The sequence below is a fragment of the Xenopus tropicalis genome, chromosome 5, assembly GCF_000004195.4.
Source record: "Xenopus tropicalis strain Nigerian chromosome 5, UCB_Xtro_10.0, whole genome shotgun sequence".
Lineage (NCBI taxonomy): Eukaryota > Metazoa > Chordata > Amphibia > Anura > Pipidae > Xenopus > Xenopus tropicalis.
Window position 1 is genome coordinate 3567884 of NC_030681.2, and position 8602 is coordinate 3576485.

Consider the following 8602-nt stretch of genomic DNA (forward strand, 5'->3'; position numbering starts at 1 on the left):
CATTGAAACTGGGTGAAACAGAAAACAATGAGAGGATTAACTTCCCCTTGAAACTGGGTGAAACAGAAAACAATGCTAGTCACTGAATACCCATTGTGAATACCCATAATGCCGCTATTTTAGGATTATTCGGTGCCGCGGCCCAGTTTTATGGGGAAGTCAATTCTCTCCCTTTGCCCAGCGATTGGCCACGTAGACGTGCCAGGGGGGAGGGGCTGGTTCCTATCGATCCATAACACTTGACTTTATATGTACGACTAAATTATTCATGTTCCCAAATACAAGTAGGTCTGCTCGTTAGATCCGCTCGTTAGATCTGCTCGTTAGATCCGCTCGTTAGATCCGCTCGTTAGATCTGCCGCCCGCCCCCCATTGTTGTTATGTAATTGCACCTTCCTTCTTTATTATTCAGGGAATTCTTTTGCATAAAATATTTACAGATTTCTCGGGGGGCCCTGAGCGTAATATAATAACTATGCGTTGGGCGAATCCCGCGACTGCACCGAGGCGCCACGACGGACGCTACAATATCCCACTCTAATTGGCTGGAAATAACCGCTTGGTTCTCTCAGTCGGAAAGTCTGGGAATAATCGTATTATTCTTGTTTTGCGTTTCTCAGCGCTGCGAGGCCGGCGACTTATTATTCCTTACATGGAGCAGCCTATTAAAGATTACGTATTACCCCCCCCCTCCCCCGGGGAAGATGGGGCTTATTTAATGGAGTCCCTGTATAACTGTGGGCTAAACCATCCAACTCCTTTTTATAGGAAACCCCCCCTCCAAAAATGACCCAACTAAAGCTAAGAAGTGACATTATTAAAACCTTGACACTAACCAGATCAATTGATCCCTACCCTGAGCTTAGGGAGCGACTCACAATATTCTTCTTTCCCCTGCCTGCTTGCTCTAGTCCCTGCCTGGTCACTATTAAAGGAGAACTAAACCCTAAAATAGAAAATCATTAGAAATGCTGTATTTTATATACTGAACATAAACATACACATTATGAACTTACTGCACAAGCCCAGAGGTTGAGAAGCCTAATTACAGTGATGATTTATGCTTTCAAAGTTGTCCACAGGGGGCCGCCATCTTGTTACTTTGTTAGACCGTCTTCTATAAGATCTGGCTCCTGCACATGCTCAGTTTGCTCTGGGCTGCTGTTGGGAGGCGGGGCTTAGGGAACGTAGTAAATTTTCAAAACAATAGCACAAAGCCAGTGGCTGCATAAATATGCAGAATAATCCTCCAATGAGAATCCCAGCTGGTGTGAGTAAATCCGGCTCCCTGTTCTCTGTTCCTGCAATTGGAGTTGGGAGCAATAAGCACAGTTTCCCAGCACTGAACAAGTCTGTCCCTTTATCCCCATGTCTGATTCCTGTGCCATATAATGACGGGAAAATGCCATCATTATCTCTATATGTAAGATAAGATCAAAATGGCTGATATAGTGCTGGGAATCTAATCAGCATTCTCATTGGTCAATGCTCTTGTGTATATAATTTTTTTCTTCAACCCCCATAGAGAACTAGGTGGAAGCTACAAATGATCCCATTGGCACAGAGACACAGGTGCATCATGGGTACAGGTACATATAAACTAGTGCTGCCCTATTACACACAGTTTATTACAGGATATCAATACAAACAAGCTTTAGCTCAGTATTTACACATAACTTGTTTACAAGAGACTCCCAAGTATTATCATATCTCCACCCCCCAAAATATCAGCTCAGGAGATAATTGGGGCTTTTTCCAACCAAAACACATTCTGAATTCTCTCCTCCTACAAACAACTCTCTCTGACACTTGCATTACACTGCCCAAAGCAAAGGGTTGCTGAGCAGCCTGGGGGTTCCATACACAGCCTGTTTATAATAGTGAGACACAAACTCTGAGCTCAGTGTCAGTCACTTTGCATATGCAAATCAGCATGTCTGGGAAGGAACATAGTGTTTGTGCAGAGGGTCCCAGTTTGGCCTCTCCCCGTGTGTAATGCACACACACCCCCATGCAACTGGCTTCATAAGCACTTTGAGAGAAGTTATTGGTCTGTTGTGTGGTTGTATATATAAAAAAAAAAAAAAACAAAAAACAACACAAAGCAAGCCTCAGTGCTAAAGCTAGTAATATTCTGTACCTTAGCCCTGGGGGGGAGTGTAAGGGGCAGATACAGTCACTGTGTTACATACAGAGAAACCGTTACAATGGGGCAGTTTATTCCCAGAGGGGCTGTTTGTAACAGCAAAGTGACTGGAACTTTTGTCACAGCTTCTGCCTCTGTTTCCAACCTCTGTAACTTATATTTGTAACTCAGCTCAGTATTTGGGATCATTACACGGGGGAAAGAGAAGCCCCACTAAGGATTCAGCTAAAGTCTCGCCCCAAGCTCAAAAGGCCTTTAGTTTTTAAGAGAGCAGCCAGACAGGCCTGTGATTGGTTGGCCTGTATGCATGTTTAATAGTGACCAGACTAAGCAGGCAGGGGAAAGAAAAATATTGTGAGTCGCTCCCTAAGCTCAGTGACATCAGCCAAGAGCAGACTGAGCATGTGCAGTAGTTGGGCAAAAGATGGAGAGCTACTGTGGGCATCTTCAGGGGCATGGGGCTTTATTTCTATAGAGCTTTGGTGGCTTTGGGCTGGTACAGGGGCTCAAACACACAGATAAACATTTCTACCCATATTCTTTTTTAGCCTTTATTTGTCCTTTAAGGACTGGAGCCCAAAACTGCACTGCATACTCACTGTCACTGCCCCCATACTCACTGTAACTGCCCCCCATACTCACTGTTACTGCCCCCCCATACTCACTGTTACTGCCCCCCCATACTCACTGTTACTGCCCCCCATACTCACTGTAACTGCCCCCCATACTCACTGTTACTGCCCCCCATACTCACTGTTACTGCCCCCCCATACTCACTGTTACTGCCCCCCCATACTCACTGTTACTGCCCCCCATACTTACTGTTACTGCCCCCCATACTCACTGTTACTGCCCCCATACTCACTGTTACTGCCCCCCATACTCACTGTTACTGCCCCCCCATACTCACTGTTACTGCCCCCCCATACTCACTGTTACTGCCCCCATACTCACTGTTACTGCCCCCCATACTCACTGTTACTGCCCCCCATACTCACTGTACTGCCCCATACTCACTGTTACTGCCCCCCATACTCACTGTTACTGCCCCCCATACTCACTGTAACTGCCCCCATACTCACTGTAACTGCCCCCCATACTCAAGGTGAGGCCTTACCAGGGACCTATAAAGCGGCAAAAGTATGTTCTCATCCCTTGAGTCAATGCCCTGTTTATACAAGACAGCACTTTATTTGCTGTAGTAGCCACAGAATGACACTGCCTGGAATTAGACAACTTGTTATCAACAAAAACCCCCAGATCCTTCTCCATTAAGGAAACCCCCAACTCACTCCCATTCAGTAGATAGTTCGCGTTTATATTATTTCTACCAAAGGGCAGAACTTTGCACTTATCGACATTGAACCTCATTTTCCAGTTTGCTGCCCAGTTTTCCAATTTTGTCAAATCGCTCTGCAAAGCGGCACATCCTGCATGGAACTTATAGTTTTGCACAATTTTGCACAAATAGTGCTGGGAATCTAATCAGCATTCTCATTGGACAATGCTTTTGTGTATATATTTTTTTCCTCCATAGAGAACTAGGTGGAACCTACAAATGATCCCATTGGCACAGAGACACAGGTGCATCATGGGTACAGGCACATATAAACTAGTGCTGCCCTATTACACACAGTTTATTACAGGATATCAATACAAACAAGCTTTAGCTCAGTATTTACACATAACTTGTTTACAACAGACTCCCAAATATTATCATATCTCCACCCCCCAAAATATCAGCTCAGGAGATAATTGGGGCTTTTTCCAACCAAAACACATTCTGAATTCTCTCCTCCTACAAACAACTCTCTCTGACACTTGCATTACACTGCCCAAAGCAAAGGGTTGCTGAGCAGCCTGGGGGTTCCATACACAGCCTGTTTATAATAGTGAGACACAAACTCTGAGCTCAGTGTCAGTCACTTTGCATATGCAAATCAGCATGTCTGGGAAGGAACATAGTGTTTGTGCAGAGGGTCACAGTTTGGCCTCTCCCCGTGTGTAATGCACACACACCCCCATGCAACTGCTTCATAAGCACTTTGAGAGAAGTTATTGGTTTGTTGTGTGGGTGTATATAAAAGCAAAAAAATAAAATAAAATTAAAAAAAGCAAGCCCCAGTGCTAAAGCTAGTAATATTTTGTACCTTAGCCCTGGGGGGGGGTGTAAGGGGCAGATACAGTCACTGTGTTACATACAGAGAAACCGTTACAATGGGGCAGTTTATTCCCAGAGGGGCTGTTTGTAATAGCAAAGTGACTGGAACTTTTGTCACAGCTTCTGCCTCTGTTTCCAACCTCTGTAACTTATATTTGTAACTCAGCTCAGTATTTGGGATCATTACAAGGGGGAAAGAGAAGCCCCACTAAGGATTCGGCTAAAGTCTCGCCCCAAGCTCAACAGGCCTTTAGCTTTTAAGAGAGCAGCCAGACAGGACTGTGATTGGTTGGCTAGTATGCATGTTTAATAGTGACCAGACCAAGCAGGCAGGGGAAAGAAAAATATTGTGAGTCGCTCCCTAAGCTCAGTGACATCAGCCAAGAGCAGACTGAGCATGTGCAGTAGTTGGGCAAAAGATGGAGAGCTACTGTGGGCATCTTCAGGGGCATGGGGCTTTATTTCTATAGAACTTTGGTGGCTTTGGGCTGGTACAGGGGCTCAAACACACAGCTAAACATTTCTAGCCATATTCTTTTTTAGGCTTTAGTTGTCCTTTAAACATGCATACAGGCCAACCAATCACAGTCCTGTCTGGCTGCTCCCTATAAAACTGAAGTCCTGCTCTGGCACTTTGAGCTTGGGGCGAGACTTTAGCTGAATCCTTATTGTGTGACTTTCCCCCTTGTTACAAAGGATGGGAATACTGACAGAACTGAACGCAGCGCAGTTATATAAAGGCATTATATTCTTAATTAAACATAAACATAGGTCGATTCTATCACTTATTTACCATAGAGTGAAAGCACCATATGCCCCTCCCACATAGGGGACAAACATAACAAACACACAACTTATTGTGCCCAAAGCAAAGTCAGTGGAGATTCATGGTGCATCATGGGTACAGGTACATATAAACTAGTGCTGCCCTATTACACACATGGGATTACAGAACACCACATAAAGTACCTACCTCCCTCTCCAAGCTTCAGGTTGGTATCTAGATGTTGTTTTTTCACAGCAAACAACCAAATGTTACCGTAACTCTATCACCCAAGAAATCAATCTAGGAGATAATTATCGCATTTCATCCTACAAACAACTTACACTGGAATTGACATTAAACTGAGAATCCTAACACAACCAAAGCAAAAGCTTGCGGAGCAGCCTCCTCCAATCAGTTCCTTCCCAGACATGCTGAGAGGGACTGTTTTATAGAAGCAAAGTGACAGAAACTTTACTCACAGCTTGTGTCTCTATATAATAACCGGTCAGTGCAGGAATCTCCATTGACTTTGCTTTGGATACAGTAAGTTGTGTGTTTGTTATGTTTGTCCCCTATGTGGGAGGGGCATATGGTGCTTTCACTCTATGGTAAATAACTGATGGAATCGACCTATGTTTATGTTTAATTAAGAATATAATGCCTTTATATAACTGCGCTGCGTTCAGTTCTGTCAGTATTCCCATCCTTTGTAACAAGGGGGAAAGTCACAATAAGGATTCAGCTAAAGTCTCGCCCCAAGCTCAAAGTGCCAGAGCAGGACTTCAGTTTTATAGGGAGCAGCCAGACAGGACTGTGATTGGTTGGCCTGTATGCATGTTTAATAGTGACCAGGCAGTGACTAGAGCAAGCAGGCAGGGGAAAGAAGAATATTGTGAGTCGCTCCCTAAGCTCAGTGACATCAGCCAAGAGCAGACTGAGCATGTGCAGTAGTTCTGAATCCAAAAACTCTCCACTTAAAGGAGAACTAAAGTCTAAAAAAAAGACTATGGGTAGAAATGTTTAGCTGTGTGTTTGAGCCCCTGTACCAGCCCAAAGCCACCAAAGCTCTATAGAAATAAAGCCCCATGCCTCTGAAGATGCCCACAGTAGCTCTCCATCTTTTGCCCAACTACTGCACATGCTCAGTCTGCTCTTGGCTGATGTCACTGAGCTTAGGGAGCGACTCACAATATTCTTCTTTCCCCTGCCTGCTTGCTCTAGTCACTGCCTGGTCACTATTAAACATGCATACAGGCCAACCAATCACAGTCCTGTCTGGCTGCTCCCTATAAAACTGAAGTCCTGCTCTGGCACTTTGAGCTTGGGGCAAGACTTTAGCCAAATCCTTAGTGGGGCTTCTCTTTCCCCCGTGTAATGATCCCAAATACTGAGCTGAGTTACAAATATAAGTTACAGAGGTTGGAAACAGAGGCAGAAGCTGTGACAAAAGTTCCAGTCACTTTGCTGTTACAAACAGCCCCTCTGGGAATAAACTTCCCCATTGTAACGGTTTCTCTGTATGTAACACAGTGACTGTATATGCCCCTTACACCCCCTACTCAGAATTCAGAATGCTTTGCGCAGTATCATAGCCAATGAGGTCCAACCAAGGCGTGATTATTGCTAATTGCGCTAAAGCTGGATGAAAGCGGGGGGGGGTTGGGTTCCCATTAGGGAGGAGCTACCGGCTTGTTTTTTGTCAGGGGCTTCGCACATGCTCATTATGCCCAATCAGCTTCACTTCCTTTGCCCCAGCCATTAGGCGGGTGGGAGGTGTTTTCCTTTTTTACTTGCCAGTTGCCAGCTGGAGCCTTACCCAGGAGATTAATGGCATTGCACCCACAAACTTCTGCACCCTTTTTGTGTTTGATTTGTGCCCCCTGGATAGGTGCCATAGTCCTCTGGGCTTGACCCCAGGCCCAGACTGGGTGGGTCTCACCCTAGCTTCGGCGAAGGTGGATCTGCCCCACATGCTGGTCATTGGCGAAAGCCTTGGGCACGTGGGCATCGGAGCCCGTACCTTCGGGTAGGTCTCACAGGCGATAGAGTTCAGAATCTTTATATCTATGTTCTGTATAAAAAATATTGCATTTCTAATGTTTTTCAATTTTATACTTTAGTTCTCCTTTAAGTTAACTCTTAGTATTTTATAGAATTACCAATTCTGAGCAACTTTTCAATTGGTCTTCATTATTTATGTTAAGTTTTTTGAATTATTTCCCTTCTTCTTCTGACTCTTTGCAGCTTTCAAATGGGGGTCACTGACCCCGGCAGCCAAACCCTATTGCTCTGTGAGGCTCCAGTTTTATTGTTACTTTTTATTCCTTATCTTTCTATTCAGCCCCTCCCCTATTCATATATCAGTCACACTCCCAAACCACTCCCTGGTTGCTAAGGTAACTTGGACCTTAGGAACTAGAAACTCCAAACTGGAGAGCTGCTAAACAAAAAGGGAAATAATTAAATAACTACAAATAATAAAAAATAAAGACCAATTGCAAATTGTCTCAGAATACTGCATTATACTAAAAGTTAATTCCAATGACATAAAATCTCCCCCAAAGCAGCAGTCAGAGTGAGCCAATCAGATGGAGCAAGAGGGGCGGTACAACCTGGCGGTTAAAGGGATATGTAGGTGGGTTAATCTATGATAGACCCTTTAATAAGAAATAACCGGCACTTTGTAAATAAAATATAAAGAAACAAAAAGGAGCAGATTTGTTTATCTGGAGCAATAAATCTTAATAAAAGTGCATGGAGGGAGCATTTCCCGGCGCAACGAGGGGCTGCGCGTCTGTGTGGGTCCCGCTGGCTCAGCTTCCCCGGCACCTGCGCTGGGACAGAATTTTCTGCAAAAATTGCAATAATTGGGAAAAAATGTTCGGAACTTTGTGAGAAAAATGAATAAAAGCCCTTTGCTAAACATTCAGCCTGTACTGAGCCTGCGGGGAGGGGGCAATCTGCTCGGTATTTAGTAACGTCAGGTCTCTGAATGGGCCCCCAGGCACAACAACTTTGCAATTGGTCTTCTTTATTAGATTTTTTTACAGTTTTTTTTAATAATTTGCCTTCTTGGTCTTCATCTTTCCATCTTTCACATGGGGGGTCACTGACCCCGGCAGCCAAAAACCTATTGCTCTGTGAGGCTCCAGTTATTGTTACTTTTTATTCCTTATCTTCCTATTTAGTCCCTCTCCTATTCATATTCCCGTCTCTCATTCACACCACTGCCTGGTTGCTAAGGTAAGCAAGACCCTAGCAACCAGGTAGCTGCTGAAGAGCTGCGAAATAACTGAAACAAATGAAGACCAATTGCAAATTGTTTTAGAATATCAATGCCTACATCATACTAAAAGTTCAAGGTGAACAACCCCTGTAACCCCCCCAGTTCCCTGTGCCCAGTTTGCCATTTTGACTTTGCTTAGTTGTTTCATTCCTACTGTATGGGGCAGATTTACTAATCCACGAATGGACTGAAAGCGTCCGAACGCGCTTTTTCGTAATGATCGGTATTTTCCGTGACTTTTTC